Source organism: Camelus dromedarius, chromosome 16 (genome assembly GCF_036321535.1).
Source record: "Camelus dromedarius isolate mCamDro1 chromosome 16, mCamDro1.pat, whole genome shotgun sequence".
Taxonomy (NCBI): domain Eukaryota; kingdom Metazoa; phylum Chordata; class Mammalia; order Artiodactyla; family Camelidae; genus Camelus; species Camelus dromedarius.
Genome location: NC_087451.1, coordinates 56,438,412 through 56,466,359, shown reverse-complemented (window position 1 = coordinate 56,466,359; position 27,948 = coordinate 56,438,412). Strand labels below are relative to the sequence as shown.

General features: G+C 40.4%; 1 long non-coding RNA gene across 3 annotated transcripts in view; it reads right to left on the bottom strand.

Moving 5' to 3' along the window:
* LOC105085239 (uncharacterized) overlaps nucleotides 1–27,948 on the bottom strand; it is a 113,365-nt gene that overhangs the window by 36,382 nt on the left and 49,035 nt on the right. The gene's annotated exons all lie outside the window — the stretch shown is intronic.

Genomic DNA, 27,948 nt, shown 5'->3' with positions numbered 1-27,948 from the left:
TAAACCATTTTCCTAAATAAAGAAACAATTGCATGAGTTTAGGCTCAAGGCAATATAGAACAATCTCTCTCCCATATCTAATTAAGCCCCTAAATCTTTCGAAATCCCCATTACAAAACTGATTAATGCTAATGCTTGTAGATTCAGGCGAGTTGCCAACCAAAGAAGCTTTCATTTGTATTTGGTTTTGACCAACACACACCCAATCCACATAAAGGAGATGGTAATAAATTCTATTGTTTCCATTACAGAACCACTGTGAGAAAATAGCAGTTATTCCATTACCCAAAACCCAATTAAGGAAATAGCTGGCTAATCCAGAGAGGTATCAAGTATTATTTTGGAATATTTATGTCGACATATTTTCCAAGAGTACCATAATAACACAGCTGAGTGAATAAATCCATTTAGTATTTTTCAATCCAGTCAAATGCATGCCTTTAGTAAATGCTCATTTTTCCATTAATGTTTTCATATATCTACCCTGTTAATGATGTGTGAAATTGGAAACTAAACTTCATAAAAATTCATTATTAAGGAATTTAGCAATTGTTATGTTGGGGGGGAAAGATCACGAAGCTAAAAGGGGAGCAAGGACTCAAATTATGGTGGGAAAAGGTGGGTAAAAGAAAGGGAACTGAGAAAGATATTGTAGCACAAGGGTTCTCAAACTCAGCCACACCTCAGGATCATCTGGGGAGACTAAAAACTTCTAATGTCCAGGCCACATTTTAGATTAATTCAATCAAGGTTTTTGAAGGTTGGAACTCGGGCATCCGTATATTTTAAAGATTCCCAAGTAATTACAACGTACAACCAAGTCTGAGAACTTCCTGCTTTAGAAGCTTCAGGTGAGTGCTTTGTATTTGTTTGTATGTTCCCCATATTACTAATTTTTAATACTCCCATAAGAATTGATGACAGCTAATGGAAAAATAAGAGCCTCCTTCATGTCACTCCCTAATGCTTGTGAACAGACTTTCATTTTATAGAACTGTAGAGAATTTCGTCCAGGAAGGACAGCTGAATAAAAACTTAAAAGTACAACAAATACGAAAAAGTATTTCACAAAATTTTGCAGACTTACTGCTACCTATGTTTAGCAAACTATCTTTCAGATGCTGAATCAAATCTCCTCCTACAGGAGCGTTAGGCTCCAGTAATGAGTTTCCATGATGAAAATTTGCCGTGTTGTTTTAGCCTCTTCATTTCTTTTACCTCTCAGGTTTTTTTTCACAGCAAAGTAAAATATTAACATATGCAGATAAGAGGCTCCTGGGGAAAACATCTCTAAGCCAAGCGACTAAAAGCTTTAATATCAACACCTAAGTATATTTTTCCTTAAAGAAATATCAGATTGTTTTAGTATTTCCCAAATGCACACTTTATATTTCTCTAATAGTTAATTAGGCATCATGCATAAGTTTAAATTAAAAAACTGAAGAATCAAAAAATGAAAAGAAAACACAGCAATCAACTGACTGAACCCACTTGCTTAAGAGATGAGGCAGGTAAAATCTAGAAAGATTAGCCAGTCCCTCCTAGTACTCAGATCTTACTCCCACTGACACATAGCACCTGACATACGGAAACATCAGAATTGAAGAAACTATCACGTAATTTTTTAAAACTCATAACAAGTTAAAGATAACAAGTCTAAATGCATGAACTATTGAAAAGTCAAAATAATTAAGGTATGAGCTCTTAAGCTGGAATCAATTTGTAGAAATGCCAATAACTGCAAGGAAAAAGCCAGCCTAAGATAGGTACTAGGGGTTGGATATTGTTGTTTTCTTTGCAGATGGTCTTAAATCAATTATTTAACACAGACTATATGTAGCATGGAGATTTTAAAAAGTTTACATTGTGTCAAATAATACACTATACCATTTCTTTGGGGAGAAAAATAACAATTCCAAAAATACCTTTTGTGGACATTAAGAAATACTGCACCATAGTTACATATACACCGATTTAACCTTTCACAATAGAAAATGAATACTAAATAATGACATCATTTTCTGAGTAGGCAGTGGATATTGGTGGCTCCAATGAATCCATACCCCACAGGACTTAGCCTTTCTGTAGTTTCTCCCACATTTATTTTGGCCTTGGCCGTTGGAACACCAGCAAGCTCAACAAAGCAGAGGTTTAACAAACGCTTACACATCAGAGCTTATCCTCTTAGAATGCCCTCTCTAGAAAGCCAGCTACCATGTAGGAAGTCCATTTACCCTGAGACTACCATGGTGTGGAGAAGTCTAAGCTAGCCTCATAGGCAGGCCACAGGAAGGGAGACTGAGGAACCCAACCAACAGCCGTAACTGAGCTCCAGACATACGACTCAGGTCGAGCCGTTCCAGCTGGTCCCCAGCCACTCAAGCCAACCCAGCTGAGGCCACAGACATCACAGAGCAGAGACAAGCCATCCCAGCATTCTAAATCTGAAACTCTGACCCACAGAATTCTGAACAAATAAAATGGCTGTTGTTTTAAGCTAGTAAGTGTTGGGGTAGTTATTCATGCAGAAATGGATAAGCAAAACAGAGTGTTAGAGTATTTATAAAACAGAAGAGTCTATTGCTCAGTGGCAGTAGCTGATTTAAGGCTAGTCCATTAGCATCCCACCAAACTTTCCATCAGACTTTTAGTCACTTTAACACTGAATTGGATCTCTACAGAAGTCCTGGGCCAATAACCACAGATGAAACACCAAAGCTTCCAAGAAAAAAGCCAGGGTCTTCCCTCTTCACAGATGGCAGAGCATAAAGCCATTGCTCATGTATCTTCACAGCTCCCCTCTCTGCCTCTTCACAAATGGGGACCAAACAGTGTAAATCTGACCGGGAGAGGAGGCACCCCTTGCTCTTCACTAAAGCACGCTGGGATGGCCAGGTAAATTCTTCTCCCTCTGATCTTTGAGTTTCGATTCCTTTTGACTTGCTTAAGTTCCTCATTCCAGGGACATTAACAACTTCTCTGTAAATACTTAGGCTTACAGTAAGTATCACACAGATCAAGAGTTTCACTGAAAGGTGATCTGTTTTCAAGGTGGGTAAGAAATGCTCTCCTTCACCAAGAAACAATAAGGCCTTTACAGATTAAGATAATCATAATTATCAGGTAGCTCTTATAATGTTATAATGTTTACATTTTTAAGTCATTAAGATCCTTGAATATTGTCCATTCATTCCAGGCATGTTTCTTCACAATCCTATATTTTAAATGCTATACTCTTATAAGGCCTTTAATCAATAAATATTTCTAAGATTTATATATATATATACACATCAAAGTGTGTTGTTGGTTATCATAACAATTTTTGCTCCTCCGACTTATTACATGCCTGAAGTCATTCTCTATGTGTGAGTCATTCCTCATAGCATTTATTTTATTACGACATCTACATGCCACCATCTTTCTAAAGAGGATTAGAGGGTTTCTAAAATACATTTGCAGTGAGGTCATGCAAAAAGGAAAAGAAGACAGTGCTTCTGACATACTTCAGGACCTGATGACCTAATCATGTTTAGGAGTTTTACCAAAGAATTGTGTGTGTGTGTGTATGTGTGTGTGTGTGTGTGTGTGTGTGTGAGTCATACCAGTACATGGACTGTCCTATTCATCAAAACTTCTCTTTGAAATTTAAATCAGAAGCCATCCAATAAAATTATGAGTCATCTAATAAAAACTACAAGTCAATTTATGCTAATTCCTAAAGTATGCATACACAGCATAACACATGTGTGTGACATACATACACACATATACTAAAAAATATTTAAACAATAACAACTATTCTTGACCAAGCTTTGCATTCTTGATCTCATTTAACATTCATCACAACCCTGGAAGGTATTACTATCCTCACTGTAGAGTTGAGGAAACTGGGGCTCAAACAGAATAAATGAATTAACCTGTGATTATATAGCTAAAAATGGTACCAGAATTTGTACCCAATGTACTTACTCTTTCTACTGTGTCACACAAAGTCAAAATGGTTGCTAAAAAGTTATGTAAAACCTAAACACAGGTTTTGATGAACTCTTGCTGAAAGTTTTTACCTAAGATGAGAGTCCAGGGATGAGAAATCTGAATGCGCATGGTACTAAAATAATACACAGGAGTCAGAAATATACACCCAGAACTACAGAGGGATAGACTTTTATGACCAGGGGTTACCTTCCTATTACCCAAACCTCAAAACATTCAATCCTCTGTGCACAGAGGTGTTCTCTTAACTTACAACTACCTTGGCCTAAAATTCTGCCAGTCAACATCAGGGAAGAGCTTCTTAGCAAGTTTCAAAACCAGAGGACCTCACTCCTTAGTCTGTCCAGTTAGATGTTAACACTCACTCCTGGTTTCCATTAAAATTATCTCTCCCCACACACTCAAAGAACAAGAAGAGAAGAAGGTAGTGATGAATGACCCATAGTTAGACAAAGCATGTTCAAGAGTCATCAGCTGGAAACTTTTATCCAGAGTCTCATCACAAAAACATATTGTGAAGATTTCCATTTATCAATCCCAATACTCTAGGAAGCAGTAGTTTGGGGTCAACATCTAATCTGAAGTTTTATTTATACATTAGTGTATCTCAAACCTTAATGTACGTACTTATAAAATGGCGATCTTGTTACAAATGCAGATTCTGGGTTTCTAGTAGGTCTGGGTTGGGGACCCAAGATTCTGCATTTCTAACAAGCTCCCAGATTATGCTGAGGCTGCTGATTTATGGACCACACCTTGAGCAGCAAGATTATAGATGTGTTCAATCCATCACACATCTGACACATCCCCGAGACCAGAAGTCTCATCTATAAGCTGTCCCAATAGATGTAACATAAATTGAACTGGATGAAAAATACACCAGGAAAGTGGCATCATTAGAATCCCATTAGCACTGTCTTTCTCAAAGTGAGTGAAGCTCGCAAGAAGACGAAGTAAGGCCTTGAAAGAAGGTGTTTCTTGGTTCTGGTCAAGGGTGGAAAACAGAACGAAGCCTGGAAACTAAGGCTATCAATCACCTTGTCCCAAATTATTCCCGGGCTCAATACATTAGTAGAAGACATGAAAAGTTCGCCACTTACCAGACTCATTGGAGAGGACGCAAAACACCTTGTCCAACACTGTCTATTGCATTGGCTAACTCAGCACTAAAAAGTATGCCACTCTTTACATATGAGTATCCACTTATAAAATGCTTCCTAAATTCTCTTCAAGGACCATTTCTTTATTCAAAGCACTAGACAATGGCTGAAGTTTTAGGAAAAACAGCAATAACTCGGTAACATGACATCCTGTTCCCCACTAACCTAACCCAGCTTGGACTGGAGGTCTCACTGCTGTTACTGATGTGATTAGCCCTGTTTTCAAGAAATTCACATATGAGTTGGAATGAAGAACCAATCAAGAAATATCTATGAAACTCCTAACATGTGTCTACCATAGAGCCGGTCACTGTTAGGAAAACAAAACAAGGAAGTTCATGAAGTCAGAACTTCAGAGAAGGAAATTAAAATGCACAAAACAGTCCCTTTGCCCAACTGCCAAACCTGGCACTCCTAATCATGGTAGGTAGTCATGATAATTATTACCTTTGCTGGTGTCATGATAAGGAAATTGATTTGAGCTGAGAGACAAAAAGAAAGCTTGTCTCTTCAGTAAAGCTCTTTCTACCCTCTTGAAGTTTTCTCCCACACTCAACAAAAGCTTCATCGAGCCCTCCTTGGCCCTTCCGGCCAGTTCCACCAAGTCAAGTCCTGTGAATGGACTTACACCCTTACCAACCACCCAGGCATCTCCACACAGCCTTCCCCCAGGAGGCCCCAGCCTGTTTTTCCAGAGGGCGGCCGTCATTACCTGAATGGCAGGTTTGTGGTGCAAGCTGCCTTAATGTGGGGCTTTGGAGACATCATGCCTGGGTTGTCATTAGTGTTCTCGGAAAATAATAATTAACTGGCAGACCAAAAACAGGGCCTTCCAAGAAAATATTAATCTAAGTGTTTGGGGAAGCCATGGAAAATCCAAGATTATTTACCTTTTAGTTATTCAAAGAAAGATCTAACACACACACAAGGATAATAGTTTCTTAAGAGTTTACGGACGACACTTGCTACAGGGCTAAGAGTTAGGAGAGGTGACGCACCTGCGGACAGGCAGCTCTGGGGAAGGAGCGAGTGTCTTTAATGGTTCCTTCATGCACAGGGGGCCGGGCCGCTGGAAAGAGACCTTATTGTGGGGACACGGCGATTCCATTTCTCACTCTGTCCATTCTCCTTCCCTCTACAATGTTAGGTGGTTGAAAGGTTCTGGAAAAGGCCTCTCTACAGGAGACAAGGCATCATCTGTCTTCCTCCTCTGCCCCTACCTCTCAGGTAGGCACACCTAAGGCCAGTACGGCCCAAAGGAGGAGATGACAGCCCTCAAGTCTTCTCTCTTCCACCCCAGCCACACTGCCGCTGGGCCAACCAGAGGTCAGAGTGACCAGGGCAGGCTCTGTGTCAGACCGCACTGGGGCTGCCTTCGAACAGATGTCCAGAGTCAGTTCCCTCATTCCGCATCACAGGAAGTAGAAGGAAGAAACAGCCCCCCCCCCAGTGACAAGCACTGGGCTGCTGACAATTTTCCAGCAGGCACAGGGTTAAGAGCACAGCCTTCAGAAAGGCCCCTGCGGAGCCTTCAGGCAGCTGGCAGGAGGCAGCCGGGAGCCTGCACCTATGCAAGCCTGAGACCCATCCAGGGGTCCAGACTGGGAGGCTGGTGAGAGGAACCCATAGACGCTGGAAGTGGGGGAACAATGAAGAGAACAGTCCGGGGCTGGGAGTTCAAGGCTTTGATACACAAATACGTTCTTCCAGGATCTTCCCAGTAGTGCCTGGTATCAGCTCTGCCTCACCCCGCCCCACCAGGAGAGTGCAAGGGGGAGAATTCAGCGCCTACTCCATAACCCTTTAGAAGGAAAACCTTCTATGTGGTCTGTGCTACGCTTAAAGGATCCAAATGATGTCTGGAAGGCTCCCTGTGCTTGTTTGGGTCCCACAGGAGGTGGGGCTTGGGGCTCACAGATATTTGCTTCCTGCACTCCCCCCCCCACTTTGTTTTGGTGCCTCCAAGTAACCGCTGACATTTATACATTTATATAAAACTGTCTCAATGTAGAAGCACCCCCAGAGTTTCTCCTCTTGGCCACTTCTCATTTCCTCTCCTCTGGATTCAGCCCCAGCTAAATGTGTCTTCAAGGGAAGGCAGAGGGACATGTAATCTTCTGTTATCAGAAGCGGAGAGAGGAAGGGAGACTAAAACTGTAGGCAGCAGTCGGCGTACCTTGGTTTCCCCCAAATCCACTCACACTTGGAAGAAACAGAATCCATTCACAGAACAAGTACAAAAGTGGGTTTGAGGTCAGGCAGTAGGAAAAAACGTTCCGGTTCCTGCCCTGACAACTATCCCTTCTCTAAGTGCTGGCTCCTTTCACAAGACAACTTGTCAGAGACTATTTTCATACTGGCATCTATGTCTTGGAGGCATCCAAGTATCTTGTGTATCTTTGGACAGATCAAAAGGCAGAACGAAAAATGTTCTTGGATCCACTCCTAGAAAAATCTTACACCAGATTTTCCTGGGATATTTCAGGCCAGTTGGTGCCTGTTATTTTATCCTGTGGCATCTTTCTTTTAAAATATGGATGAAATAACGTGATGGATGAAAGATGAAAACTTCACAATTCCAGAAGCACTGGTTTCTAAATTGCTGTGTTATCTACTTAAAAACTTCCATGGACTTTAATCATCCTCTCTGCTCTTCAAGGGGTGGGGGAGTGTTTTGGGGGCCACTGCTTTGCTTACAAGGAAAACAGAAAGCCAGGCCTTTTCAAGAAGAGGGCAATGATGCTTATCAGGAATCAAAGGGGGACCAGGCTTCGATTCTAAATAGGAATGGAACAAGAGAGAATTCAGATTTGACTATTTTCTTATTAACTATAAAAGAATTTACCCTTATAAAGAGTAATAAATATATTTATTCTTATAAAGAATATAAAATAACAGATATAAGGAACATATTAAGTGGCTTTTGAATACCTATAGATGTCTGCAGGTCGGTCAGCTTATATATAAAGTCTCTTTAGGACACAGCCACACCCACTTGCCTACACGTTGTCTGCTACTTTGGGCTACAGCTGCAGAGGTGGGTAGTTACAGCAGAGTCTCTCTGGCCTACAAAGCTTAAAATATTTACCATCTAGCCTTTACAGAAAAAAAAAAAGTGTGTAAACCCTGTCCACAGGTATTTCAGCATGGGAAAATGGGTTGAAATTATAGCAGGAACAGTCTGGCCCATCTACACCAACATCTCTGCCAGGGAACAGGGAACATCTATTCAAACTTTCCTACAGCTGAGAGGGTCTTTGACCCCTCTGCACACAATCAAACACAAACATGGCTAATCTGAAGAGCACCTGGATAATTCAGGGTTTGTGTGATAATTGAAAAGACGGAGAAGGATCTGCTTTTCCCGTTGGTAATTCACACTTAAAGGCAAAATTAAAAATAAGATGAAGGACATATTTTGCTTTTCGAGATGACTGGCCAACTGTTGCTCACCGAGAAGTGATGCTGTTCTTTGCAGAATGCCAACTTGAACAGAGGAGGAAGGGTGGTTATGGTGACTCACCAACGGGTTTCCCCAGGAGCGTCTAAGGGTTGCACCGGCCCGGGTTAGATATGAATGGCAAGAGCGCCCCCTGCTGACCAGAGAGGCAATTTAGGCCTGAATTCAATATTTTTCCAGATCAGGGCTCTCAGGTTTGACTAGGATCCCCTAGAGGGAATAAAAGGACACCAGACCTTCACAACTCATGACCAAGGCGTGGTAGCAACTTTAAATATCAGTAGTTTGTACAACAGGCACGGTAGGAAAGAACGACCACCAAAAAGGAATCACCAGGTTTTCACTTCTCTCCCACAAGCCTCCCTCCCCACTAAAAATAAAAATTAAACTGCAGCCTTCCGCCACAGCTCATTGAACACAAATTCCCTTAACAATGATCAAAGGACTCTTTTGATCCCTTAACAATGATCAAAGAACATTTAAAAATGTTTTTTCTTTTAAATTCAAGCATCCTAATAAAGAGCTTTAAGGAAGAGATCTTAAATCATGATCTCACATCGCCTCCCCTCTGTTTGCTAACAGGTGAAGTAAAACCCCTCTTGACTTTAACTGTGGGGCTGCAGCGGGGACTACACTATGGAGACCTGGGGCTTTCAAGGGCTGTAGAGATGCAGACTAAGAGGACAGGGACTTCTGACTTGAAAGTGGGAGAATCAGGGAAGCAAAACGTTTAGAAAATCTACATACTAAGCTAATTAACATGTAGCCCTGTCCATAATGCATCTGAACTTTGTAATATAATCAATGTGAATCTGAATTTCATGACCTCAGTGGCCCAGATAGTAAGCATTCTTGTGGGCCCCTTTTTCGGGAGTGTGGGCTACAAGAGTCACAAAAACCACAAGAGTAATAGGAAAACCCTGAAGTAAAATAAGGATGAAAGTAGAAGCCTAGGGCAGCAAATTCCATCACACAGCAGTCTCAGAACTTGGCAGGACCTTGAAGGCAAATTCCAAGTAGACTTATTTGAAGGGTCAAGTCAGGACAAAGGATGGATGCCCATACCCTGAGCTGGCCCAATACTTTGATACATCCCTTAAAATGTCCAGAATGATTTAAGGAAACGATCCCTAGGTTAAAAACACAAAGAACCATGGCTTCTGAAGTCTTGGGTTTAAAGACACTGTGGCCAAACGCCACCCTCCAGGACAGGAACGCTGAATACAGTAAAAGCCTGAACTGTATTCCTAGCCTGTAACATCAAGCCCCCAGGAGATCCCAAGATGCAGCTTAAGGATGGGAACCACTGGGTCGAAGGGTTTCTCTTGAGTGTAATGATGATTCAGTTTAAGCGTGGGGATTTTTAAGTAACAAAAAGAAAAAAGAAAGTCCTACAGCTACACAATATAGTCATTATAAGAGCAAAGCAGAAAGTCAATCATCCAGCAGAGGGAGCAAGAGATAAATAAATATAATACTTGTAAAGTCATAAAATGGAATCTTAAGATTTTCGAGACAGAATGATTCATTTCATCTTCAGTGATATTAGTTCCTAAAGGATAAAGAAACTTGGTCACAGTAACACAGAAATTAAAATCCTATGTCTCTCGATTCCAGGGTCTATGTTCTTTCCCAGGAAGAAGCTGACATGACATGATCCTTTTATGTTAATTTATCTACAGAAACATGTGATCAATCCCTTAACTAGAGGAAGGAATATAGTAAAATGCATTTTAATGATAGCAGACACCATAAAAAACAGGAAGGATTTTTAAGAAAAATACAAAGAAATTTTTCCCTCTTTAAAACAGATAAATTGGACCACTCATACTCACTCATTTATTCGCTTATTCACTTATTAACCATCAACTGTGTACTTTATGAGGTTAGACACTGTATCCAGACCTCACCTAAGATCCCTTCATAGCCATGTTGAAGTTTGGGATATTTTAGCCCCTTGTTCAGATAGCTCACTTTGTGGGATACAATACTGAGTGTTACTGTGCTGTGTGTCCTTACGTGGCTGTCTGTGTCACACATTTGTGGCTGTAGGTGTACTTACAGCAGGTGAGAAGGACAGAGTATGTCCGGATGAGCCTTCCAGAGTCACTGCCCTATATACGCTTACTCATTCAACACACATTGGTTGGCAAAGTCCAGTCCTCAAACTTCAAGGTTCAGGAATGTTATCTTATCAGTCTGCTCAAGGTTGATCAGGAATGGAATCACATATGACCCCTATTCCTTTACAACAGAAGTGGTGTTGGTGTTGCTGCTTTATCACCATCCTGTTCCCCTTTGTCTCATGATCACCGTGCCAACAAACTAAATTAGATACCAGAAAACTGTTCATTGACTGTCGAATAGAGGCAAAAGCTGTCAATCGGCTTGAGAGACAGTTTTCTAAGGAATGTGAAAGCTTGCTTCAGTACCAAGTGACAATCTGTTGTGCTGAGCATACCAGCTCTGCCAGGGGACATCTGCGGCACAATACTCTGTTGTCTGTTCCAGTCCCCACCTATTTCCTATTTTTGCCAGGTCCTCCTGGTCCATCCACCCGCAAGCCCTAAGCTAGCCTCTCGGCCTAGACTGTAAATCCTCGAAGGGAGAACAGGCTTTCTCATATTTAAACCTGAACGACACTAGATTCTAACAATTTCTAGTAATCAGAGGAGTGGTTTGGAAGGATGGATGGACAAGTGGCAGGGGGTGGGAGGTAGTAACGCATGAATGAAAAAAAACCCCAATTGCCCAGACTCTGCTTGGGTTACTAGAGTCCTAAGCTTCTGACTCCATTTGGGAGATGTTAGGGGTCTCGCTCTGAATCATTTTTAGTTTCTCCTTTAGCTTTTATTTTAATTTCTTTGCATTCAAAACCGTGTTACCATTGACACTGCTTTCCCCTCTCAAGTGATGATTGTAAGACAATACATACATTTGATAAAGTGTTATATTATCTATTCTGTTAAAATCAGTTTTTATAAACTGTGCCCAATAAATCTTTTTTAGAGATATAGAGGATCACTCTACAGACAAAGTGCAATGGCCTCCCATGCCACACCAAGTAAAAGCCACAGTCCTTGCCATCTGCTCACTATCACCATTTTCTTCTGACTTCCCTTCCTGCCTCTCTCCCTTCCACCCTTCAGCACCAGTTCTGGGCCACCCACTGCTCCACCCACACTCTCACCTCCAGATCTTTGCACCTGGGAGGTCCTCGCCCCAGATTTATACTCTTCCCTCCCCCACAACTTCCGGTTTTCATGCAAATATCACTCTCAGCAAGGCCAGTCCTAATTATTGTATCTACAAGGGCACCCTACCAGGCGCCAACTGTGACCCCAGGCCCCTTCATTTATCTCCATTGCCTGGATCATCCTCTGACCTGCTCTCTTCACTGCTGGACCCCTCCTCTGAATTTAGATTCCATGAGAGCAGAAATTTTAGTATGTGTGTGTGTTTTTTTTTCCACTACTGTATCCCCATTGCCTACAACAGGGCCTGACACACTTATTAAAGTATTTATAAATATTGTGAGTGAATGAATGAATGAATGAAACATCAAATATTCTACCAGGCTCATACTAAGCAATAGTGATCCTTGGTCTCCCCACTCCTGAATCTTCCTCTCCAAAATCTTTCTAAAGAGCATGCTTACATTGCTCTTCCTTGATTATTCAACTTAAGACATTAAAGGCTTAATCTCCTATCGTGGAAGATGATATAGGATTCCGAGGCCACGCCACAGCCCCATTTCCACTTCTCCACACTTCTACTATAATTGTATCACATTATCTTATAATTTACTTATATCCATCTTGTCTGTTACAATCTTGCCCAAGTTCAATTCTAGCTAGAACGAAGCTCCATAAACAGAAATTTGTGTCCGTCTTCCCCATGGCCTGGGACACTGCCACATGCATAGTAGGCACTGATAAATATTTGTGGAATAAGAGTTAATTCTCAGATAGTATGTCACTCGTCCACAAGTCATTCATCACTGCATTCTCAGGATGCACTGGCCATCCCCCATGTCCCTTCTGGTTGCCTGGCTGATTGAGCGCTGCACTGGCATGTGACCACCTCCAGGTAACATCCAGTGACTTCCCTTTGTTGATTTTCACTTGGGAATCCCTCCTCTATATTCCGAAACTTTTCATTAACACTTACACGGATTTATAATTACTGCTTTATCAATCAGGCCTCATGGAGTGACCTGAGCACCTCCAAGCCTGTATCACAGCATCAGACCTGCTTGTAACAGAGTCTCGAGAAGTTCTGAATGGACACACAGTCCTGCTTGCCACTTTGAGTCAAGAAACACCTTCTTCCTGTCCCAGGGGAGCCCTTATGACCAGAGGCTCTCACTATTTACAGAAAAAAAGGATCAAAGGCATTTCCTCTCACTCTTCACTCCCCTGGGCTGACTAATCCCCAGTCATTTCATTCACTTTATTTTTCCAACCATTTTGTTTCTTTCTATCCCCTTCCCTTGTTCAAATCTCCCTCAAAAATAAATTTCTACTAACTGAGTTAAATCTGTCAGAACATCATGGTTTCTTTCAAAGTTAGAACTGTTGCCTTATGATTCAACATTGGGCTCTGCTTGACAACATAAAGCATTCAGAACTAAAATGTACAACCAGTAGTCATCTTCCTCCATCCCTACTTCTGTTCCCTTCTAACAGTGGTTCTCAAAGAATCACCTCGAGGATTTAGGACACACATTGTTGGGCTCCCATCCACAGGGTCTCCGATTCCGAGAATCAGTGGGGCCTGAGAATCTGTATTTGTGCCAAGTTCCCAGGTGATGCTGACGCTGCCCATATGGGGACCACCCTGCTTCCCCATCACTCTCCAGGAGGGCTCAGGCATTAAGTTCGTGCACCTGTGAATGGTTAGCTATCCCGCCCTGCGCCCCAACCGAGCCAACCAGCTGTTGAAAACACGAGCACAAGCCTTCTCAACCTTTAATATGCACACAAATCCCCTGAGGATCTTTGGAAATGGCAGATTCTTATTCAGTGGGTCTGCTGTGCAGCTCTAACCGGCTCCCAGGTGAAGCCGATGTTGCTGGTGCATCACAAACTATACCAAGGGGGCTGGTAGAAAATTCAGTGCCTCAGGTCTCCAAACTTTGAGTTGGTTCCAAGCATTTGACTTCGGGTCTGAGCACTATAACTACCAATATACGTTCATATTTTGTTAAAATTTTTGACAAAATGGAAGTTAACATTTAACTTATACCCACATAAAACTGTCAACATGACTGGGCCCAGCTGACTCACTGGCGCTGCCAGGTGTACCTGAGCTCTGTGCAAACAGCGGTGATTACAGTAAACCCGGTGGAGATGGCCGGGAGGGTGGGGCTGCTTATATATGTTGATTTAGAAACTTCCTCTTTGTCCCATGGTGAATGGTGTTTTGTTACATATTTACAGCATTTAGCCTCCCTTGACATCCGGCTTTAGAACACCATTACCTCAAGCATTATTGAGCCCAACTGCCCCAGAGGCCTGGGTTATCTCTTTTTTATGTATTAGATTATAAAAAGATGGTGGTAGGGGGAAGTGAAAGAGAACATCAGCTCCTCCCAAAACCTACCTCATCCACTTACTCTCTCACGGCTTCAGGAGTAGTGAGTACAGGACCAGGGAGAGGCAGGACCAGCTGCATCATTAGCAGGGCCCAGTACAAAATGAAAATGAGAGACCCTCGTTCAAAATTATTAAGAATTTCAACACTGGGACCGCAGAGCATTAAACCAAGCGCCAGGCCCTTCTAAGGTCATCTGCCCATTAAGCCAACCTTGGCGGAGGGACTCTGACATGATGAAAAACCCATGCATTAAGAAATTAACCAGACCCCCTCACGCTGTTCCCTTCTTTCTCCCTCTCAAAACATGTCAGAAAAGGAGAGCTCTGCTGAGAACACTGGTGTCGTTCATTACATCATTGCATAAAAAAGTATTTTTGTCTCATCTTTGGTCTGCTTTTCCATCAACTCTTCCTAAAATATCTCAACCTTCTGTTTAAGAGAAATCTAACTAGATGCCACTGATTCCAGTAAAGGCTAAACTGGACTCTACCTTTGGTCTGATTATGATAAGATGCTTTAGTTAGTCTATGATAAGGAAATGTACAGCAAATACGGTCCGAGGAGAAGTTCCGTAACCTCAAACGACCAGCTTTTCAAGTCATCAAGCAGCCCAACTTAGACTTCAGTGATTCACCAAGGAGCTTGCCAAAATGCAGATCCTGATTCGGGAGGCCGGGAGGGGACCCAGGGGATCCCTACACCGCCACACTGAGGGCCACGCTTTGAGTAGCTGAGCTCCAGAAGTGTCCCATCCACTAAGGTAGCCACTAACCTCGCAGACCTGTGGAGCACTTGAAACGTGACCCGTCCAAACAGAGAAATGCTGTGAGTGTGAAGTGTACACTGCATTCCAAAGACAGTCTAAAGGATAAGGAAAAAAAGGTAAACTATCTCATTAACAATTTTATATTGATTGTATGTTTTGGATATATTGGCTTAAATAAACTATATTATTAAAATGAAGTTCACCTGGGTTTTTTTTTTTTAACTTTTTTCAATGTGGCTCCTAGAAAATTTTAAATGACATTGGTGGTTCACTGTTGGACAGCACCATTCTGGGAGCTTATCTTAATTGGAACTTCACTTATCCATCCTCTCCATTTGATGGTGTGGAAGCCTGGGGCCAGCCTAGACATCACCCACGTAGGGAACAACCTGAGAGTGGAGTTCACCTCTCAAAATCTTGCCACACCAAGTTTGCTTCTCTGGTTCCCTCCACCCCAATACACACACACACACACACACACACACACACACACACACACACACACGTGGAACAGACATCAGGACAGGCCCTTATCTTATGCATCTGCCCATCCTCAGGGCACAGCACACAGCCTATTGTCTAAGCAATCTATTAACATCTGATGTGCCGATGCTCTGTGTAAATCATAACTCTTCCCACTTAGGATACTTCTGGGTCACTGTGCAGATTTAAAAGTTACCACATGCATTCTCAATTATATTTTCATCCAGAGGCTGTCCTTCAGCTTGCTGGCTACATCAATCAACATCAGTGACACAATGTTACTAGCCTAGTGTATACTCAAAGGTGTTAGCGGCCCTTTCCTTGTCACCATCACCAAGTTTACAATTACTGCACTTCTACCATGATCACTGCTGCTACTAGTAGCTACAACTCACTGAGCGCTTCCTACATGCCATGTGTGGTGCTAAGCACTTCAGAAAGGTCATTTCATTTCATCTTTACAACGATGCTGTGCTGAGCATCATTACCACCCTCCACTTTCCCTATGAGGAAAGGGAGGCTCATGGAGGTTAAGAACCTTGCCCACAGTCACATGGCAAGCAAGCAGTAGAGACAGGATTCAAATCCAGATCTGTGCTTTTGATCCCTGGTGTATATACTACTGGCAGCGTGTTCAGGATCAACTGTGCAGTCAAGAGGCAAAAGTGGTGTTAGATGGTTTCAAACAGTGCTTTTTAATATCCACATCAAGACAAAGCGATTCTTTAATTCTTCATCTGAGCCTATTTTTCAAATGTACATAGAAAAATGTCATCAACCTTTTTTCCTCTGAATCAAGGAACATGAAAATCTGACCCTTCCTTTATGCCAGAACATTGTGGACACCCACATATACGCACATATGGATTGTATACAAATATGTATGCATACACATACAATGCATTCAATTACTTATATGAGATGTACCAGAGTAAACCATTGGACAAATATGCTTGCAAGGAAAAAAATGGAAGAATAATCCAAAATCAATTACCAATGAGTTGTTTTTCAATGAAGGCGCTAGTCTTGGAATGCTCTTTGAAAGACAGATTTTACATTTTTCAATCTCAGTTTTGAAGTCTTTTTTTTTCTAATGACTTTAATTCCTTCAAATTCCTTCTTATTCATCAAAAGAGCTAGTTCATCCCAAAAGGAAGATTTTATGAGGGCAGTTTTGCATTGGGGACTATCACCTGTGTATATAAATGTCTTAGTACAATTATAAAACACCAAAGCTTTGAAATAGCATACCAACTACTTGTGAAATCCATTTTGACAGAACTGTAAAAAGGACAAAGTCCTTAAATGATTTCTTATAGTTCTACCAAAAAATATTTCATTCAAGTTTCCACATTAAGTGTTGGATAAAATTCCTGGAATACTAAGATGCAAAATGATGGAGATAAAATGATTGTAATCATTGTGACAAAACAGATTAAGGATCATGGTTTTAACGTGTGTGACAGGCCAGAATAACTGGTTTCCATGTTTACTCTTCAACTAATTGGTCACTGCTTCTAGGGTCAGTTTTGCTGTCTAGTTTTTCCATGTTGACAATGTAAGGCATTATGTCAGTATAATCTATGAGGGGGAAAGGATCTGAGCTAGAGATTAAAGACCTGAACTCTGGTCAAATGTCATACTTATTATGTTCAATGAACATAAATGATGATTGAACACACACTATAGTAAATATTGTGCTTTTAAAAAGTCACCAGGAAAATCTTTAATAAAGCCTCAAATGACTTATAAACAGAATGAGTCCTACAGTAGGAAACAAAATGTATTATTGGTACAGATCAAATGGCCCAGAAATATCATGTGTCAACATTAATGTCAGGTCCTCGGAACCAATACATTGCTCCTTAATTACTCCAGGCTTCCAAAACTGTAGTCCTCCTGACAGCTCATTTCAGAGAGACGCATTTATTTTGAAAAAGTGTCTGTAGCTACCAGCCCATCCACTCTATCAACAGAAGACTTGGCCATAAAATCCTGTTACATTTTGCCCTGGGCAGCAATTATTAAGTATTGCTCACCATATGTGTCAAACACATAAGAAATTGCTCCAGGCTTTTCCTACCTTTTCATTGCTAAAAATAAAAAAAAAATTTTTTTTTTAAAAAGCAGTAAACACCAAACAAGGAGGCCATTGTGGAACATGAGGTATCAAAAAATATTAGCTGTGTTGTGAGAGTCAAAAAGCAGCAACTCATTCTTGTAAAAAAAAAAAAATTGATAAACCAAGTCTCCATTGACACTTGGTAAGTCCCCAGAAAGATGTAAAGCCCCTGATTATAAGGGTAGGAAACATATCACAGGAACAAAACACAAAACTGCAAAAAGCTATACTACCTGCAGTGGTTATTGTCACTTGAATCTTGTTGCAATGATGGTCGTTCTCTGCCTTCACTTTTCTAAATTAGGTTAAAGGGAGCTCCTCACAGTGGGGTTGTTTCCTCCTGACCCTCTGACGCCCAAGAGGATCATCTAAAGATGTTACTACCTTACCACATGCTGACATCCCAACTCTACCATTCATCCACAACCTGGACCCCAGAGCCGGCAGGCTGACTGAACTCATCCAATTCTTTACCCTCAGGGGGCCCTTGGGTCTCAGTGTTCTCTCTCACATCTCACATGCCCTCATCCTTCTTATCCACTGACATTAAAATTCAAATTAAAATCAAAATCCATGTCAGTATTTCCTCTGCTAGATCACAAGCTCCTTGAGAGCAGTGTCTGATCTCGTAAGCATTCAATGAATACTGGTTGAAGAATAAATCATTTGATTCATGTACTTGCTTATGTTTCAACATTTAACAGTCAGCTATCAAACCATCACTTCATGCTTTGCCAACTGCCTGGTTCGGAAAATGTTGACCTTTATAGGCAGTTTTCCTAAAATCTGCTTATAACCACCCACCTCTTCGAAAATTAGACATTAGGAAAAGCTTGTTCTCTCTCTGTCTCTCTCCTTCCTGATTTCAAGTTCTATCCCAAATCCTGCAACGAATGTTCAATATAAGCATCCATAGCTTCTCTTTTAATCAGTATTCTACCTTGTGCAGTTTTTTTCTAGTTTAAATGCATGCACGTTAAAAAGTAACGACAACACCCCACCAAGCTGAAATGTGAACACATCTACCTTTGTGTTCTAAAACACTGATTAATAGGGGGAGGGAGTAGCTCAAACGGTAGAGTGCATGCTTAGCATGCATGAGGTCCTGAGTTCAACTTCTAGTACCTCCTCTAAGAATCAATAAATAAATAAGCCTACTTACTTCCCCCCAAAATAAAAAATAAATAAATAAAAGGCTGATTCATAATACAGTCCTTCATCTAGTTTGATGGATCCATACACACTGGGCCTCGAGGCCAGACATCACTGCCACATCTCAGAGCACCTATATCAATGTTCTGCTATGAGGAACAAATGGAGGAAGAGAGGGAAAGAACAGCTCTTTAGCCCAAGGATGGAAGCTAGGATGTATGGGGCATATACCTTCCACTAGCCTTTTAAGCAGTAATTTAACTGGTGAGAGTTCTGTTTATACATCAGGGTGGTGTCTGCAAGACAGCTTTCCTGGGTCAGGCAAACTTACTGAAAATCAATTTAGAGAGCAAACACCACGCTGATTAGTCTTAACTTTATATATTTGTATTGTTGCTATAGGCAAGTCATCTAATCTATGAACACCTTAGCCTTCTTGTTTGTAAAATGAGAAGGATGGCCGACGTGATTTTCAAAGTCTCTTCCAGAGGTGAGAGCTTACAGTTCTTTGTATTAAAAAAAAAAAAAAAAAAAAAAAAAAAGCACCATGAAAAAAAAAAAAACACATGGTGCTTACTTGTTTTCAAAAATACTAAGTTTAGGTTGTTTAAATAACATAAAGGTACACCTTAAAACTGAACCACAGATCAATTTTTCCCTTAAAATGTAGCCCCAGAAGGTCAATGTTAATTGGTTATTACCATTTATTTAGCTAAATCTAGTGTTTTAGAACACAAAGTTTCTAAATCTAGGCAGGCTTCCCTGGATCCTTCACAAATCGCACCCAGTTTGTGTGCAGTTGTGTGCAAAAAACACAAATACTACATCTTTCAGTTATCTCAATGAATGAAATGCTCGTTGGTGTGGTAACGCGGCTGAGTCAGTCTAGAGAAAGAGAACACGCCTCTAGGCAGCAGGTCTATGCACGGCGGCACTCCCAGTCCCCTGTGGTCTGTCAGTGCAGAGGTTTGACTCATGTTCTGAAAGACCAAATGAACTAGAATCAGGATGGTAATTCATATGCGAGGGATAGTGTGAGAACCAGGGAGGTGGGAGGAAATCTTTCCTGTCTACCTTATTATACACCTCCAGCCCAGTTCTCTCCAGATCAGAATATCCAGTAGTCATCTTCCCAGAGGCCCTTTCTGCTTAGACCAAATAAGACAGGCACCCCAAACTTGGCATGTCTACAAATGATCGTGCCATGTGCCCCTTTGCAACAACCTCCCCCCAGACCTTCTCCCAGCCCTGTCCAGGTATCCCTTTTGCTAAAGGGCACCACCATCACTATCCAGTCACCCAAGTCAGAACCTTGGATTCATTATCTCATCCTATTCCGCATACCCCACACCCATTCATTCAACAAAGGAATCAGGGCCAAGGAGTGTGCACATGCCACACCCAAGAGAGAGAAGGGAACAGGCGCAATAAACAGGGTGACCAGCTGTCCTGGTCTGCCTGGGATTCTCCTGTTTAACAGTGAAAGTCTCACATCCCAGAGAACCTCTCAGTTCCAGGCAAAGACAGCTGGGCAACCTGGAGAGAAAGGAATTCGGGAGCACAGGGATGGATTCCTGGAAGAAATGACACCAGAAGAGAAGGGGGCTGCGTGTGCAAAGTCATGGAAGGGAGGAACATCAGAGCGTGTGTTACTTAAGTGTAGAGTCTGAGGCATGGAGGGGTGAGAAGGGGGCTCTGGAAGGGTAGGCAGGGGTATGTGAGGTCTTGGAAAGCTGTGGTTTGGACTTGACCACAGAAGTGCAAAGAATTTTTCAGGGAAGTGAAATCATCAGACTTGTATTTGTAGGCGGGGGTTTTGAGACCGTACTTCAAACTTTATGAAACATTGATGGCTAGAAGCAGGAGTTAAGCTGTTATTTTTAAATTGTGAATCATTTCTTAACTGTGAGCCTAAGGACAGAAGCTGGAATTTGTCTTAGGGACAAATTATTCCTCTGTTTTGGGAGGAATTTTGTTGGGAATCTCTCTTAGGCTGATACAAAGTAAGTACCCACTTGTGCTTGGAGTAACCTCAGACTTTGGTGAAATAATCCAGATGTGAGGCCAACTGCAGGAGTGCGGAGGGCCATTCAGCCTGGGGCTTCCCACCCAGAGACTCTGGAGCTTAAATTCAAACGTGGTGATAATTGGTTTCAGCGATCACTTTCAGGATTGACAAAAGATGTTCAACTCACCAGTCAAAACTGTGCCCCAGCACAGGACCACACAGCCTAGTGTACAATAGTACACTAAAAAGAGTTAGTATTTTTTATAAATATGTAATTGATACATATATATTGTATTTTTATGTGTTGAAAATGGTAATATGCAGGCAATAAAAACACCTTAAACATGATCATTTTGGTTTGGATTTTTTTTCATTTGTTTAATACATCAGAAGCCTCAAATATGGAAATAGTCCAAATACCTGTCAAATTCTGAGAGGACCTGCGAAAGGACTGTGCATGCAGCCCCAGGAGGAATCTGTGCCTGTCACGTGCAATGGACCACTCTATCTATATGTACATCTCTTCATCACATGTTATTTAGTTTTGCCTGTGTTTGTACTTTACATCAATTGAACTGCCTGAACACATTATTCTGTATCTTATTTCTCTCACTAGACATCATGCCTTTTAAGATTCAACCACGTCCAGAATGTAGTTTACCCATTTTAAACTGCTGATAGGATTCCATTATTTGAATACACATCAACATATTTATTCATGCTACTGCTGATGAATATTTGGGTCGTTTCAAGTGTGTGTGTGTGTTTTAGCATTATGGACAATGCTTCTGTGAATATTCTTGTACGTGTCTTCAGATAAAGATGTGTAAGCATTTCTCCAGAATATACACCCAGGAATGAAATTACTAGGTGATGGGTATGTGCATGGTCACCTTTTTGAGAGACTGTCAAACTGTTTTCCAACGTAATTGTACCTATTTACTCAGCCACTATCAGTGGACAAGAATTTCCTACAACAATAATTGATACTGTCCAACTTTTTAATGTTTTCCTGTTGGTAGGTGGGAAACGGGACATTCAGATTTCCTACTCTATGCAAGTCTATTCATATGTTTGTTTTCTCAGTGGATTGTTTTTCTTTTTCTTATTGATTTGTAGGCATTATTTTCATATTCTGGAAACCAATTCCTTATCAGTTACATGTATTATAAATATCTGCTCCTTGTTTGAGGCTTTTTCCACTATAATTACAATGTCCTTTAATGAATCAAAAATTGTTAAATTAATGTCAATTTTGTACTTCATAGTTTGCACTTTTTGTGTCTTGCTTAAGAAATACTCCTTTACCCTAATTCCTAGAAATATTATCCTGTATTTTCCTTTAAACACTGTATAGTTTTTACTTTTCACATTTACACCTTTAATGAATCTGGAATATATTTGTGTATTTTATATGTAACTTTGCTGAGATTATTCTATAGCCAATATCCACTTAAATTTAGTCACAGTTTAGCACTTTATTTGTTCATCATTCTTTCTCATCTCAGGTATTCCGTCTGGGACTGTCTTCTTTCAGCTTACAATGCATTCTTTCACATTGTTTTTAGTGAGTCGGGCAAACTCAGTTTTTGTTATCCTGAAAATGTCTTTATTTCACTCTCATTCTTCAAAGATAATGTCACTGAGAAGGAAAATTCCAGAAAGGCAGTTGTTTTCTCTTGGCCCGTTGAAGAAGCTCCATTCCCAGGGCCCACTGCTACTTTTGAGGAATCGGCCACAGTCTAATTACTCCTCTGTCGACAGTCATTCTTTTCTAGCTTCCTGCTTGTAAGATGTTCTCTTTTTTATTTGATTTTCTGTTCTGATGTGTATCGATGTGCTTTATTTTTATTCACTTTTCCTGGAATGCATTAGGTTCTCTTAATCCAAGAATGTGTTTCTCTAAACAGTTGTGGAAATTTTCACCTCTTATCTCATTGAATGTCTCTCTTTCCCATTCTCCCTTGTCTCCACCTGGAACTCAGATTAGATGTATTTAGACCTCCTTCCTCCAGCCTTCATGCCTCTTGACTCCTCATTTGTCACTTAGCTGCATTCTAAATAATGTCTTCAGAGCTGTCTTTTTATTCAGTAATTCTCCCTTTAATCCACTGTTGGACGCATCCACTGAACTTTTAATTTTACTTATGTTATTTACTTCTTCTGGGTTATTTTTCAAACATTCCTGTAAGTTTTATAATCGCTTAGTACGTGCTCCAGTTTTCAAGTTTATCCTTTATTTACTAAAACACTTTAATATGAGTAGATTATATTCTCCTTCTAACAATTCCACAGTTAAAGTCTTTGTGGCTTCAATCCCACTGTTTGTGGGTGTGCTCACACATCACACAACTTCACCTGTTGAGATTCTCTGGGCCTAGGTTGTAGTTGCCTTATTTTAGGAAGGATTCCAGCTTCCTGCTGCCAGTTGGCTGAGGGCATCACTCAGTCCACAAAGACCACTTTAAATTAAATTCTCCACTTAAGTTTCCAAATTACACACAGACACATGTAAATACAGACAACAAACTGTGTCAGGTCACTTCTGATTATAAATTCTCAGGGAAGATATCCTTTTCCTCTTCAACAAGCACCAAAGTTGAGACAGAAGATTTTCCTTACGGTACCTTTCTGCATGGTGTCTTGATTTACAAGTACCCTTACTCTGAAGGCACAGTTCTTCGAAGTGCTAGGTTTACATGGATGTTCCATGTTAGTATTCCCACTTTAGGCAGGCCCTGGACTCTGTCTCTCCTGCACCCATACAGACATCATAAAGGAAACTCAGTATCTCCATGATTGAGGAGAAACCCACAGGGTTCAAGACAACTTTCTCACCTACCTCTCTCCTAAGATTCCTGTTTTCCTTTCCTTTTTGATCTCTGAGAAATCTTTCCGTTCATAATAGATCTGCAATAGATTTGAAAAGATAGCTAGCTAGCTAGATAGACAGACAGATGGATAAAGGGAGAGAGGGAAGGGAGGGAGGAAGGAAGGGAAGGGGGAAATAGTATAATGCCCTCTAGTTGTTCCCATTGGAAACATGTGGGAGAGGGGCATTAGGGGTATCCAGTCTACCATATTCCATGACATGAATTCCTAGGTTGCAACTCTTTTACTTTCTTAACATGACTAGCAGAAACAGCAGTCAATGGGACAGAAGAATCTCCCCAAACTGGCAAATGCTTCCTCTCTCCTCAAAGACGGACAAAGTGCTTTTACTCATTCACTCATTCATCATTCACACAGCAAGTCATATCAAGGGCCTAATAGGTTTGAGCCATTGTGAGACAGCAAATCTGCCAACTCACTGAAGCACAGCAGAGCAAAATCACTAAATAAGGACAAATCAAAACCTGAGTGTGTCGGATGAACTGTGTAAAATACAATACTGTAAGTTGCCTACATCAGCACCTCAAAATGTTTCATTATGGAAATTTTCTATTCAATTCTATGAATACTAGAGTAGTTAAAACAATATAATAAATCCCCACATACCTCTGTCCCGGCTTCAACAAATAACTCATGTCCAAACTTCTTTCATCTATATTCTCACCCCCCCTTCACCTACCCCGACCCCCAGAATTATTTGGAAGCAAATTGAAGACATCATTTCACTTGTAACTAATTCAGTAAGTACATCAGGTTTTAAAGTACAGAGCCCATGGCTTTTTCTGACTTCACTTCGCCTCGTGTGGTGTCTAGAACCACGATTCCTACAGACACCCACAGTTCCTAGATGCCATCCTTCTCCACCAACGAGAACAACGCATCCTAACTGAGGTGTCTGGGGCGTACAAACCCCCTACACCTCCAGAGATTGCAGGTTCTATATCTATCACATCTGGGCTGCAATAGCTTGTCCATGACAGGGGGGAAAAAAAAAAGTTGAAAGTTCTCTGAAAACTGCAGTACTGATGATCACTCTCCAAATTACTGGCCATACTTAACATACTTAACATCAATCATTAACACCCTCAGCAGAGGCTGTCTCAGAGGACAAAATGCACTTCCTACTAATTATAAGGAAGTTGAGATCTAAAATATACTTTTTTACAGATGTAGTTTTCCAACAGACTGGAATATCAGGGGCTTGTGTATGAAAAAGAGTCAATAGGATCTGCACCTCGTTCTTAGGGATAATTCAGAAAAATTAATTGCTGTGAAATAACAGTCCAGTTTCCTGTGATCACATTATAAGATATAATAATCTACCAGAGCATAAAACTCAATGTGATAGAGGAGACAACAAATTCTCCTGCCCTTACATATATATGTGGAAACCTTCACAATAGGAGCTTTTGTACTCCAACAAATGAGCAAATTGGATGACTGAACCCCATCTTAATAACCCTACTGTATCATATTTAGCTTAAATTTGAAGTCCCAAAAGCTTACAAATACTAGTCAAAATTGATGGCGTAACTCATACACAACGTTATTTTTCCAAAAACTTATTTTAATCATTTTAAAGAGATTTTAACTCTTTCACTTAAACGTAACTGGGTCCAGCCATAAGGAAGAGCTGTATTCAAGAAGAGAACAAAATTATCATGTGTAATAACTGCTCTTTATATTCTTTTCTAATTATAAAACTAACTCGATTAAGATAACACTTCTACCTGCCTTGATCACGTGTTAGTGGATGAAACTCTTAGATGAAACTAACTCACTGCAAAACTTGTGTAATTTAAATAGTATGCTGTTTCAATGACTTCAATCAAACCACCTCCTTCTCCCCCATTAAGTAACAAAAAAAAATTACTTTTGTGAATACACATATATAAAAAGAATACAGTTCATGTGTTTATAAAAAGTTCCTCATTGTAGATTTTATCTGTGACGTCTATTCATAGGGTAATTTACAGTTCTGTAATAAAGAACAAAGTCTGCTTGTTTCAGGTTTCAGTCATTGGTGGTGAATTTTCAGCCAGTGTTGACTGATGTATAAAAGAATGGATAAAAAAATATATAAGAACTATCCACACATGTACCATAAAGTGCATGAAATACATTTAACTGTCTTATAATTTTTACTTTCATAATATAACTGAAGCAAATTCTAATACAAAGTATTATTGAAAAGTATACTGTTTATAAGAGACAAATAATATAATATTACCTTATTTTAGAAGAAAGATGTTGAAGAAAAATTCAAACTCAAAAGTAAAAAAGCCATTGGTTTCAGAAAAAACAGCAACATAAATGAGCCACCAAAACAAGTAAATTCCAAATTCTTTAGAGAGACTGTGCAGGGATTTGGGACATGCCTTTTTTTTTTTAGGTTTTTTCTTTTTTGTTTTATTGTTTGCTTGCTGGCTTTACTCATATACAAACTTCAATTCAATTCAAGGATTAGGATGAGAATTAATCAGGCATTTTCTGGGACTTTTCCAATCTCTTGGATTTAACTTGATGAAGGAGACAATTTCAGTGTTTCAGGGGAGGTATGAATTTTTTGGCCAGGGAGTTTGAAGGAGGAGGAGCAAACAAACAAATTCCATGCATCAGATCACCACTGGTGAGATCACACCCATAGGTCACCATGAGTCTGGAGGTCAACACACCTGCAGTGGTTCCCAGTCCAATTATGGAGGCTGGGTGTGGTCCTAAAGCCCTGCACACACTCCTTCCTGTATGTGGAATTGCTCTGCTCGTGCTGTGAGTATGGAGACATGTAGAGAAGAACTGGCTTCTGTGGAAGCTTCTGCAGGTGGAAACCACTGGGGATTCTAGGAGGGAACAGCGTTAGGATGGACGGAGCAGAGTCTGTCACATGGTAGGTTTTGAGCTAACCTTACAAAGGGGAGAGATTCCCTCATTCACCAGGTCGGGTGCAAAGTACTGTGGTATCTATTCTAAGTTTCTAAGAAGAAGACCCAAAGCCAGGCAGTGCCTGAGAAATTTAAATGCACTATCTAGTCTTAGAATATTAGAATTAGGAGGAAAAACAAACTTCAAAATCATCTATCCACCTAAATTCATTTAATTCATGTCCCCAAATTATATCTCGAAATGTATAAATGTTTCATTCCTGTTCTAAATATTCAAGGTTTTGTGTTTGTACAAAGTATTTTAATAGCCTTATAAAATATGATCTTTAAACAGGATAAACTTAGTCCCTCCAGAAGCATAAAACAGAGATTAAGAGTAATTTATCAATACATATAAACCATTGTTCTTATGCAAATCAAAAATACAATGAAATATCACCTCACTCCTATTAGAATGGCTATTATCAAAAAGACAGGATAACAAGTGCTGGCGAGGATGTGGAGAAAAGGGAACACTGGTGCACTTTGGTGGGAATGTAAATTAGTACAGTTATTATGTAAAACAACATGGAGATTCCTCAAAAAACTTGAAGTAGAACTACTCTATAGTCCAGCCATCCCACTTCTGGGTTTACATCCAGGGATATCTGCAGATGCACCACCATGTTCACTGCAGCATATTCACAACAGCCAAGACATGGAAACAATCTAAGGGTCCACCAACGAATGAACAAATAAAGAGAATATAAGAATACAGATATATACTGCCATTTGCAACAACATGGATAGACCTTGAGGGCATTATGCTATGTGAAATAAGCAAGACAGAGAAAGACAAATACTGCACGGTGTCACTTATATGTGGAATCTTAAAGAAAAAAAAGTCAAACTCAGAAAAGAGAGTAGAAAAGTGGTTGCCAAGGGCTGAGGGGGGTGAGGAAATGGGGAGCGGGTGGTAAAAGGGTACAAACTTTCAGCTATATGATGAGTAAGTTCTGAAGATCTAATTTAAAACATGGTGACTGGAGTTGATAACACTGTATTGTACAACTGAAATTTACTAAGAGAGTAGAACTTAAATGTTCTCACCAAAAAGAAAAAAAGATAACTTTAACTCTTAAACATTGTTTTTTTTAATCACTAGTGTGATTTACTATTATGTACCCACATCTGTCTTTTTAGGTAAATTATTCATGGAGACTGCAAATAGGCTTTATGTGTATGTTAGGAAGAAAAAAATCTGCCAAGCCAGGTGTCGCGGCTGAAAGAATACACCTTCCTGTTTCCTTTTGTTTCCTCTGTTCAAAAAAAGAAAGCACCTCTGAGAAAAGCCTCTAAGAAAGGCCTCTAGTGGTAATTTCTGGAATGGAATTAAACAGATTGCTGTACAAAGGGGAAAAAAAAAAAAAAAAAAAAAGCAAGGTGGACTGTG